We start from the raw sequence: 12,736 nt of genomic DNA, 5'->3' as shown, positions 1-12,736 counted from the left end.
TATTCAATCAATGAGCAAGTATTGGGAATGTATGTTTGATTAAGCAAGAAATTGGTGTCATTATATACTTGTACTGTACCATCTGTAAGTGTTAGTGATCCGAAGTAACTGTAACCAAACAAAGCCACATAATTTTTTAATGTTTGGCCTGCGTAAATCTTTTGTTCACTTACATTATTTGAACAGTTTTTGTAAACAGCTGTAATATCAGGATCACAGAAACATATTACCAAGGCATTGCCTGTTGAACTAATGTGTGGGTATGTGAAGTTAAATTGATAATTTAGTCCAAGACATCCATACATATCAGCACCAACTGCAGCAGTATTATTCATTATTGTAAGAGGTATATTTGGTGCCATTAATATTATGTCACTTTGTGTTGACTGTTCAACATAGATCCCTCCACCTTTATAAGAAGCATGATTATCAATAAACTCCAAGTTAGCTGATGATGTTAATGTCAATATTGATGAGTCATTTATTGCTAATCCTCCTCCAACTACTCCACTATTGTTCTTAAATATGAAATTGTTTTTAAATGTTACTAATGATGTTTTAAGTGTCAATCCTGTTGAGGTACTGTTAGCAACAATAACATTACTGAGACTAATAGCATTAGATAAACTGTTCATTATCTTATTTCCTCCATTTCCAATAAGTTCAGTGTCTATTATATCAATCTGAGTGGATCTTAAAAGTGTTCCATCAATGAGTATCCCTTCATTATTGCCATATATCAAACATGATCTAATAATAAAGTGATACTTAATTGTGCCAGCTAAGTACTTGTCACTAGTGATATACAATCCTTGTAAATTATAATAAAATTGACTGTCCTCAATTACAAGAGTAGAAGTTAATTGAATATCAGGATATTTACAATTGTTTAGTTTTGAAATTTCTTGAAAATCAATATAAGAGCCATAATTACTGTCATAAAATACTGGGTTCATAATATCACTTGGTTCCGAAATGTCATGAAAGTTAATAGAAGAGCCATAAGTACTAACATAAAAAAATGATTTGGTAATGAAAATAGAAAAAATGCTATCACTGAAGCATAAGAGAGCATAAGATTCTGGATTGCTGAAGTAAACATGATCATAGATGATTGTTACATTGTATGACGTACCCTGTTGCACTTGTATAGATAGTCCTACTTCATTGTTCTTAGCAGTGCCACTAAAGATAACATTAGTCAGTACCAATGAGTAATGGAGGAATTCTCTGCTGCATACTGGAGGAGGGTAATACCAAATGAACAAATGGTGATTTAAAAGGAATTCCGATGATGATATCTTAACATCAAAAACATTGAATAAATTTAATGCCCGAGACACTGATGCAAAAGAAGAGTTAGTTATTGTAATATTGTTGGATGATTTAACATCAACGAAACAATCACTAAACAATATGTTAGAAATAACAACATGATCACTGTAGTGTATCAAAATTCCAGAATCAGTAACCCCCTTGCTAGTTTTAGAAACTCCCTTACAGTTGATACCAGCAGACTGATCCTGTCCATATAGAGTAACATTCTTTACTGCAGTCATGTTAACAACATAGTTACTAATGTTAGTAGTTCCAATGAAGTAGAAGATGGTGTTACTGTATTGAGACATATTCTCAGCATACACTGATAAATTATGACAAGGTGACTGAATAACTGAACTGCAGTCATCAGACACATAATACTGATGAGAGGAGACACTACAGGAGCTACTGAAGAATAAGAGAACAACCACTAACAGGAGAGACATAGCTACTGTCTGTATTGACTGGCACATTGACTCACTTAGTGTGAAAGATGATATTTATAGACTAAGTTATCATTAGCTATAAATATTTAGTTATAATGTGACTATGTTTTACTGACTGTATTTTTAGAAGTAGGAGCAATTATAGATCAATAGATTATATACCAGTGAATTGTTTACTTCCTCAACACTTTCAAATAATTAGCAATGCTGTAGTGAGTCTAATCATCATCCTCCAAATATGGAAATGTATATAGTTGTGATAGTTGCATTCAATTTTTAAACTTGCTTTAAGTTATAGTCAGGGGTAGAGACACCAATATAAAAGTGGGGGGCTCATTTTTAGAATTAAATGTTGTGAGGATTGCACTCAACCAATAAACTAGTAGAAGGTATTATTAACAGTTAATTAAAATTATGTTTTTTTTGCAGACTAAGTTGAAGTTTTAGGACAAAAGTTACTCATAGACCTCTAGACTTAACGTATTATCACTTTAATGAACTTTGTAACAGAGTAAGTTTACTGTTATTATTAATAATATTATGTACATTAATTATTATTGGTTGTACTTTAAGAATGATAACAGACAAAACAAACAAACAGTATGCCACACTATTGTAAGTAAATTAGAGATTGGAAGCATGCCATATAGCTCCAAATGCTGTGAATCAAAAATTTTGACAAATTTTTCAAAAATTCTTGCTTGACAAAATTTTTGCTTTACGTAATTAAAATTACGTAAAATTACGTAAAATTTTAATATGCATATTTAAATAAAAATGACAAAAATTAATTTTAACAAACAATTAAGATTTTAACAAAATTTTTGACTGAAAAAAATTTGGAGCCATGTGATAACTTTATCATTGAACTGTTCAATAGTAATTCAATTATAGAGCATTATTAATGAGAAGAATCATAACCGTGGTACTTTAGTTATGATCTATTTTACAAATAAACCTAGATTTAGACAAAGTCCTCCGGCTGCCTCCCAAAATACCTTTCAAACAATATTAACCTACAAGAGGACTAGATAATGTACTGCATTGTATAAGTAATGTGGTCACTCACTATATTCTTAGAAGTACAATAGTGTGTGTGTGTGTGTGTGTGTGTGTGTGTGTGTGTGTGTGTAGGAACGATAGATCAATAGATTATATGCCAGTAAGTGTTTTGAGTAAACAAAAAATGAGTTCATTAACATCCAAGAATATTATATCATTGTTAGTAGTAATACAGTTACCATTATCACTAGTAGTAGTATGGTAGGGGTTGTAATTATGTTTTTGCTAGCTGGCTACTGCATTTACTACCAGTAATATTTATGTGTATAGTGATTTCATAGTGGTTGTAGTCATTTTATCAGTAATTATAAACTTGTAAAAAACAGTCTGTCTATTGGTTTGATGTGTGTGTTTGTTTGTATTGATAGACAGGGCTCCCACAGGATACTGTGTTCATGCAGCTTCTTCTCAGTGAATTGTCAATTTGCTAAAAAATTGGACCAAATAAGACTCTGTACAGGGTATTTTGACAAAAATCACAATAAAAATTTCTTCATTTTAATAATTTTTTTGTGATGCATATGCATGTTTTTATGCTGTGTATCAACTCTGAGCTGATTCCAATCAAATTTTGATTTTTCTTGAATCTTTTAAAGTTGCCCGAAAATTGGGCAATGGTCCCTGTATTATACTACATAAATTTTGTAATTTTTTTCAGAAATTAAAAAGTGAGAATTCTCCATTTTAATAATTTTCTTGATATGTATACATGTACTTATGTTGTATAGAAAGTCAATCAAGTTTGAATTTTTTACCATTTTAAAAATATGCTTAAAAATTGAATTTTTATCAAATTTTGTCAAAAATAAAAGGAGAAAAGTCCACATTTTATACTTTTATGATACACATAACTGTACTTATGTTGTGTAGAAAGCTTAAACTGATTCTGGTCAAATTTAGATTTTTATGAGTTTTTAAAGTTGCTCCAAATGCCACCACGTACTCAGTATTGCAGTGCTTGTCAGCTCATGAAGCTCATGCTCATTGGCTCACTTAGCATGCTTTGTGGCAAACTCTGCTAATAGAGTCTGAAATAACGGATTCATGCTGCTTTTATTGTTGTTTTTGTTATGTAGCTAATTATTTTTGTTTACTATAGCCCTTAAATGTCACTGATCACATTGTAATTTATAAAGTATTTTCTATGCATTACTAGCCAAATGAGGACACAAGAAGCTGTTTCATTACACTAATGCATTATGATTATAAAGTATGTAGATACAGTACTATATTCACTATATTTTTGTGATACATGCACCTGTACTGTATGTGTATTTCTTCAAAACTGCATTTCCATACTTGTATCTTTTTTCTCTCTCTCCTTCTGCCTGCTTGTCTTAGGGTATGATATTCTAATTGAAGTATGCAGTCCACTAGTAGATCTATATACTGAATCCCATTTTTACTTAGTTAATTAATGTTTACATTGTGTAGTACAAACAGATAAACCACACAACCCCTCCCCTATTAGGATATGGCTGAACATTGATAGTGAGCTGAATAATACATAATGGAAGGAATGGAGGAACTAAGAGGTACAGACTGACAGGTGGCAGAAGTAGACAAGTACATATACATTACTAGACCTCAGAGCACATAAAAGTGTACTCTAGGTAAGCTAGCTTACAAAATTATTGATTATTCAGGCATGCAAGCAGGGTGGTGAGACTTAGGCCCATTTTAACAATTTTCAGTCCTCATGGTGTATGTCTTTGCTTACTAATGTTACTGTATGTACATGTATATGTATCTCTTCTTAGTTAGCTCTCTTTCTCTCTCTCCCACTATCTCTTCCTTTGTGGCTTTTGAAAATGTAATTTTAAAATGAGGTCAATAAATAATAAATGCATACAATTCTTGTGAACTGTCTTTTAATAATAATTATTTGTGGTAGCATGAAAGCTGCTTGGAAGGGAATTTTATTAATGTAATAAATTACAATACATGTATGTGCATAATACTTGTAACAATAGAAACGTATGTGTTGTTATTATTATTAATATTTTATTGATATGCTACGGTCCTATTTTTGACCTTTAAGTTATTTCATGTGTAGTTCTTGGAAGCTCGTGATTACCACCTGGTCTATCAATGCATGGCATTCACATGTAGATTATTTCACAGTCCTGCCACTCTATTGTACGTGAAGTACACAAATATGTACATGTAATATGTGATGTACAGATTAAGTATTTACTCTCTAGTGCTGCATCTTTTCAAGTTTTGTCTTACATGAGATTGTTATGATTTTCTAAATAGCGCTATGTTGAAAAACATATTATATAGTGATTAAAATGTTTTAATTTTGTGCCGTCTTTCTTTATTATCAAATATTAATTTTTCTTTTTGCTAAAAACTTTAAAATAACATGTGACAGTTAATGATAACCCCTGACATGTACCACTATATATCTGTATATAACACAATACAATTTTTTCACACAATGCATCTTTTCAAGTTTTGTCTTAAGGTAGTTACTCCTCATTATACATGAAATTGTTTCTAAATGGCGTTATATTGATGAGCATAATATATAGTGTATAAAATGTTTTAATTTTGTATTATCTTTCTTAATTATTATTATCAATTAATTTTCCTTTTTATCAATTTTGCTTTTTGCCAAAAACTTTAAGATGACATATTAGAGTTATTGATAGCCCTTGACATGTACCACTATATATTTGTGTATAACACTCTTATACTAAACTGAAACTTTTCAGTATGTTTTACTTGATCTCTTTCTCCCTCAATTTCTTTCTCAATCCTCAATTCTCTCTCTTTTTTCACAAACATATCTTTTATTCAAGGCCAAGTCTGCTCATTATGTCTTAAAATACAAAGATGGACACTCTCCCTCCCATTCTCTTTCTCTTAAGAAAGTGAGTGTCATATTTACTTGTTTTAAAGCAACAGTATGTGTACAGGTACATGTAGTACATGGGTTTATGTATTGTTGAATATGTCTACTACTGTATGTACATGTATGATGTACATGTACACGTACATGCATGTACAGGTATTATTAGTCTTCTCTTTCTCTCCCCCACTATCTCTTCCTTTGTGGCTTTTGAAAATTTAATTTTAAAATAAGGTCAATGAATAATAGATAGATACAATTCTTGTGAATTGTCTTTAAAAATAATTATTTGTGGTAGCGTAGATTGTTGGAAGGGAATTTTATTGATACATTAAATTACAATACATGTATCTGCATAATACTCAATAGAAACGTATGTATGTATTATTATTATATTATTGATATGCTGTTTTTGACCTTTAAGTTATTTCACGTATAGTTCTTGGAAGCTCGTGATCACCACCTGGCCTAGTGATACATGAAATTCACGTGAAGCAATTCTCACAGTCACACCATACACTCTATAGTATGATATGAAGTACATGTACACGTACATATGAGCATACATGTAGTACATGTACATGTACCTCAATATGTACCCTTGGCTTTGCCTTGGGCAGATATTTCAGGGCTTAGGTCTCATATTGCTGCTATAGACCTCGAAGGCATATTATGTGCATTACATATAGTGCTGTGCTTTCTCAAGTGTATATAGTCATAAAAGGGAGCTACTCCACATCATATGAAACTGTTATGTTTTAATTTTTTAATGATATGTATGCACACATAATGTGCTGTTTCTCTTTATTTTTTTATATTAGTCTTTTTTGTTGATTAACCAGGAATATTAAATATAACAAGATAGTCCCTCATCACACGTACATGTGTAACCTCCCCATATTACATACTGTACATATTGTATAGAAATAATGCCTCAATTAGCTGTCTCCCTCAATCCCTCTATCTTTCACTTCTTATTTCTTCCGTCCTTTTTTTTATCTCTCTTCCTGTCTCTCCTATGACTCCTGGCCCTCTCTTTTTGTATTAGATTACCACAACAAGTAGAACTTATTAGGAGATTACAGTTCCATATGTACCTCTAGTCTGCTCATCATGTTTCAACAAAGATAGACGCTCTCCCATCTTCCTTCTCTTCTTGTGAAAGTTTGCAACGAGAAGGTGAGTGTCATTTCCTCATTTTCTATTTTTCACAGTAGCCGTTTACAACTGTATGTACATGTTTACTACTGTAAATGTTTACTTTGTCTACTACTGTATGTACATGTATGATGTACATGTACATGCATGTACAGGTATTATTAGTCTTCTCTTTCTCTCCCCCCACTATCTCTTCCTTTGTGGCTTTTGAATATGTAATAAATAATAAATAGATACAATTCGTGTGAATTGTCTTTAAAAATAATTATTTGTGGTAGCATAGATTGTTGGAAGGGAATTTTATTGATACATTAAATTACAATACATGCATATAGGCATAATACTCAATAGAAACGTATGTATGTATGTATTATTATATTATTTATATGCTGCGGTCCTGTTTTTGACCTTTAAGTTATTTTACATGTAGTTCTTGGAAGCTCGTGATCACCAGCTGGCCTAGTGATACATGACATTCACGTGAAACAATTCTCACAGTCACACCATACACTCTGTGGTACATGTATATATGAAGTACATGTACGTCTGAGCATACATGTAGTACAATATATGTAATGTACTAAGTATGTGCTATAATTCTCAAGTTTTGTCTTAAGGGAGCTATACTACTGTACATCATAATATATGAGATTGTTACATTTTTTAATAATTTCATAAATGGCAGTGATAAGCTTGTTATACAGCACAAAATATTCTGGTTTGCCTTTCTTTATTAATTATGAATAATTAGCAATGTTGCCAAAAACTTAAATATGACATATGAGAATTCACAGTAGCCACCTGTAATTCACAATTACAGGTACATGTGTACATGTATATATCCTCCTAATATGTATAGGAATAATGTCTCAATCTCTCCCCCTTTTTATCATTTTTTTAGATAATACTTATTACCACAAGTGGAACTTTTCAGGAGATTACACTTCATATGTACCTCTAGTCTGCTCATCATGTCTCAACAAAAATGGATACTGTCCCATCCTCTTTCCCTTCTAGTGAAAGTTGCACAGCGAGGAGGTGAGTATCATGTCCTCGCTTTCTTGTTTTCACAGCAATATGTGTACATGTAGTAAACATGAACTTATGTATATAATATAAGGTTGATTTCAAAGCTGTATGTTTCTGTTTGTTGACTACTGTATGTACATGTATAAGTTAGTCCTCTTACTATCCCCTTTGTGGCTTTTTCAATAATGTAATTTTAATACAAGGTCAATAAAAATAATATAATAATGAATACATGCATTTCTTATGAATTGTCAGTGTTGCTTGAAAGGGAATTTTATTAATGCATTAAATAATATCATACATGTATACATGTAATGCATGAAATGCATTATCTTATTTTATGTGAATTGCGGTCCTGTTTTTGACCTTAAGTTATTTCACGTGTAGTTCTTGGAACCTCGTGATCACCAGCTGGTCCTTCAATACATGGCATTCACATGAAGCTTTTGGAACAGTTCTCTGTGAGTCATATATACCACTATGTGAACGTACATGTACATGTATGTATCTAGTTTATGCGTATATGCAATATGCGTATCACAATGCTACTGTCCTTATACTAGGTTTTTTTAATTTTTAAAAAAGGAGTATAAAGTATTTTTCATTTTGATTTACTAGTAAATTGTTATTTTTTTATTTTATATTTTGTAAATGGTCATATTCCTTGTGTCGTAAATTCATAAGATTTTTTAATTTTGGCCCACCTTTCTTACCAAAATTAAATATATCATTATGAGAGTTCATTGTGGTCAATCCCAGCAATATACATGTAACATGCACATGTATTATGTATAACTTTGTCATTATTGTATTAAAGTAAGACATTCTATTGGATTGGTAAAGGTTGATTGTCACGTGTACTTGTATAGTACACATGTTGATACATGCAAGTTATTGCTTAAACTTGAAGTTTTCAAATGGAACAAAGCTCATGTTTAATGAAATCACATACTATAAGCCTGTCTCCTACTCTCCTTATGGCATTTTTTCCTTTTTTTGTGCTTAATCAAATAAACTCATATGAGCACAATGTTAGTTCCCATTATATTGTGGTTAACTTAAAATATGTACATGTAGTAGATTTAAGAAGTGTCAATCATTATTAATTTGTACATGTACATGTATGTACTAGTATCACTCCTTATCTTTCTTTTAATTTCCCTAAATTTCTCCTCTTCTTTTTCTTTTTTCATTCTCCTCTTTATTGGCCTCGCCCACCTTTGCGTAGGCAAGGACTAGTCTTTCTTCTGTCTTTTTGAGCTCATTCTCTCTGTCTTTTTTGATATTGTAATTTTAAAACAAGGTCAATATAATGAATACATACACATTTCTTGTGAATTGTCTAATAATAATTATTTGTGGTAAATTAAGCATTGGAAGGGAATTTTTTGATACTTTAAAAATGTTATACAAGTACATGCACGTGATGTTAGTATCATAATTATTAATGTGTACATGCGGTTTGTGTTGACCTTTAAGTTATTTTATGTGTACTTCTAAGAAACTTCTCGTCACCAGCTGCCTAGCAAGGCACACCCTAGTCCTCCACATCATTTTATACAGTGAATGTAGTACAGTTGGTCTAATACATGTACATTATTATTATGTTTATCTTGACCTCTAATATATTTTATATGTACATGCATGTAGTTCTTGAAAATGGTCTCTCAATCAATCACACCACCCTTGTCCTATATAAAGGATGACACTTTTAGCTAAGAGTAGCTCGTCATCATTTGTGACCGCATCATCTCGTATTCCAAAGCAAAAATTATATAGCTAGATGGATTCCGGCAAGCAGTATTTCCTTAACATTGAAGAAGAAGAAGAGGGGAGATTTGCAAGGGTCAGTAATTGGCTTGACCAGCAAGTTGAAGCTGGTAAAATTGAGCTTAAAGGGCATTGTAGAATTAAGTCTGATGAGATCAAGAAATGCGAATTACCTCAGACCTGGGATAGAGAATACGATTTCTCCAGGACAGCTGGAGCAGTATTGAGGCTAGCATTGCTAAAAGTGACCGGACTGATTGACCATTACAATCCTGATTTTACTGCAAAAAAAACAACATTCCTGCTTTAGAGATTCGTCGATTTGTTGTCGCTGTCGAAATAAATGCCGACAATCTCCTTGCTAGCGATGAGGAGGAAGCAAAAGAGGTCTGTGATAATCACCAAAAGTTGTTTTCACGTAAGTACTTTATATCCATTCTTTCTGCTGAACCACCAAACAAATTTGTAAAAAAGCGAAACGTGGACCGTGAAATGATTGTCGTTAACTATCCTTATGGTGTTGTCTGGCGTATAAAGACTGCACTTCAAATTCAGACCGATACTCAAAAGATTCTTCAAGGCATCCCATGTGTCATTGTCAAGAGGTACAATTCTCGTACAAAAGGTGAGCCTAAGCTGATAGATTACCCATATCCTCCTCCAAGTCCGGCGCCTATGAGTGAAAAAGATAAAAAAGAATTTGATGAGTTTATTGAGTCGTTTGAGAAGATGGGTAAAAGCTCAAAGAACTAGACTGTAACATTATTTTTTGCTAACTATTATTATTAGGTTATTAACTTTAGGTTGTTTCTTCAAATTATTGATTTGATTGGTTATTTTTTGTTATAATTGATTGTTTGAATTCTTGAAAGCTCAAATTAACATTTAATAATGATAAAGCAGCAGATTGATGCCAACAGTAATCTTGAAATCTTTTACTGTTGACCGTCAACTTTATTTGCAATAATAGCTAGAGGAAATATAAGCAGCTAATGTTCCTAGCAAATTTTATTTTTCCTCTTAATTGGTTGATCAATATATTATAAAGATTTGATTAATTTTTTGTGAATTTGTGGGGTAATACATGTTTTTAAAGGAATTTATTAATGTATGCATTTAAATAAAATTAATAATGTTATAAGGTTACACTTTGTTGTTAATACTATATGTCATAGAAATTAACCCGGCCATCAAATAAATCTTATATAAAGGTACACATGTGCACTGTACATTTATAACACTGGGTATATAGCCATAGATATTAGACCCGTATCTATGGTATAGCTTAATTTACCTACACTGTAGACTACGTTTAAGGAATGATATTCAATGTACATACATTCTGCATGCACATACCATTGACCTTGATGTTGTTCTATCCTACCACTCAAGCTCCTCCTGCTAATTACCTTAAAGCCACTTATTTTAAGTAGACAAATTTTTGCAATTTGTTAATGGTATTGATTCAACGTGTACTAATTTTTGCAATTTTGCTCATTTTTTAAATTAATAACTATTAATAAACGTAAATTATTAATAAATGCGAGTACTAATTTTTGCAATTTTAAAGCCACTCACAAAAAATGCAAAAAAATTATTACTTGCAAATAATAGTGGCCTTAAAGTATGTCTTACATTAATGACTAAAGGGTGGCTCTATTGGCAAGCCCCGTAACCTTAATGGAGGGGGTGCTGGATGGAGTTACCACATTGGCCCTGCCTTACACCTTATGATAGGACACTGATCACACTGAATGTCAATGTATGGGCAGTTAGTTAGCATTCTCAAGCCTCTCAATGGACAGCAACACTGATGCAGTCAGCAATGCAGATAGCCATAACAAGCCTCAAGATGGGCAGCAGCATATACCGTTAGCAATAAAAGCCTAGTACCCACTTAAGGATTTAGTATCTTATGATCATTTCCTATTCCATTTACTGTATTTATTATTAATTTCACTTTTACTGGTAATGTCTTAACCATTTAGAGTATATGTGTATTTTAATTATAATTCTAAATTAGATTGTTTTAAACTCTCATACTTTAGGTATATACTGAAACAGAAAATCTGATGATTTTTGGTGACTGCATGCATGCATAACGCTTTACGACAATATACTATCCTTATGACTGATCATTTCAAGCAACAGTGCTTTAAAAGGTCAATATAATGCTAGAGAGATCATAAATTATATAAACATTCAATTGCCCTGTATTTATGTCATAATTTAACTGTTTTATATTTTTCTTTCTCTAGATAAATTAATGTTGTTGTGCCTCATGAGGAGGAACAAATTGTATGTCTGATGATACCATTTAAGTATGGACATTTTGGTCTTATAACTCATTTGAAGTAATTAATGATTGATTATTGATTGTTTATTTTCAGCGTCAAATTTTTGCTAATTGTTTTTTTAAATGGCTTCAAAATTATCCTAAATTTTTATTACAGTTTCTGATACATATTAATGTCATTATGCTATGTAGAAAGTTTGATCTAATTTTGACAAATATTTTTCAAGTTATGAGCATTTAAAAAAATCAGCCACTTTTCAAAGGCTATTAGTAATGCGGTAGCATTACTAAGTAGGATTCACCCCCCTTCAAAATGGCTGCCACGACTTTTGCAGCCTTGCTATACCCGGAAAGCAAGCTCTTATGCTTACCATAGCCCATGGTTTTTTTTCCGAAAAATGGCTCCAAAATCACTCCAAATTTTTATTGCATTTTCTGATGCATATTGATGTCCTCATGCTGTGTAGAAAGTTTCAGCTGATTCCAACAAATATTTTCCGAGTTGTGTTTTATAGAAAATATGTCTCATTGCAATCTCTTTATCCCTTGATCCATCCTCTCTGCTGTCTTTCCCTATCACTTTCTCTCTCTCTCTCTCTCTCCCTCTCTCTCCCTCTCCCTCCCTCTCTTCTCTCTCTTTCTCTCTCTCTCTCTCTCTCTCTCTCTCTCTCTTTTTGTATTAGATAATACTTATTACTACAAGTGGAACTTATCAGATTACAATTGATATCTACCACTAATCTCCTCATCATGGCAACAAAGATGGACACTCTCCCATCCTCTTTTATAGCGAGAAGG

The 12,736-nt window shown here is 32.1% G+C and overlaps 1 long non-coding RNA gene across 3 annotated transcripts; it reads left to right on the top strand.

The window, feature by feature from the left end:
- Positions 1-4,402: 4,402 nt before the first annotated feature.
- LOC109586367 (uncharacterized) lies at positions 4,403-12,736 on the top strand. 3 transcript variants are annotated; one of them, XR_002186982.1, is made up of 9 exons: positions 4,403-4,441; positions 5,636-5,707; positions 6,125-6,211; positions 6,734-6,864; positions 7,745-7,881; positions 8,260-8,333; positions 11,691-11,804; positions 11,901-11,996; positions 12,622-12,736. It is a non-coding gene; the product is annotated as an uncharacterized LOC109586367 (long non-coding RNA). The 3 variants fall into 3 exon arrangements; XR_002186984.1 differs by lacking the exon at positions 6,125-6,211; XR_002186983.1 differs by lacking the exons at positions 11,691-11,804; positions 11,901-11,996; positions 12,622-12,736 and adding an exon at positions 9,523-10,524.

This window comes from Amphimedon queenslandica, unplaced genomic scaffold (assembly GCF_000090795.2).
Source record: "Amphimedon queenslandica unplaced genomic scaffold, v1.1 AMPQUscaffold_12891, whole genome shotgun sequence".
Taxonomy (NCBI): Eukaryota; Metazoa; Porifera; class Demospongiae; order Haplosclerida; family Niphatidae; genus Amphimedon; species Amphimedon queenslandica.
Note: the sequence above shows the minus strand (reverse complement) of the source record. Positions and strands in the feature narration are given on the sequence as shown.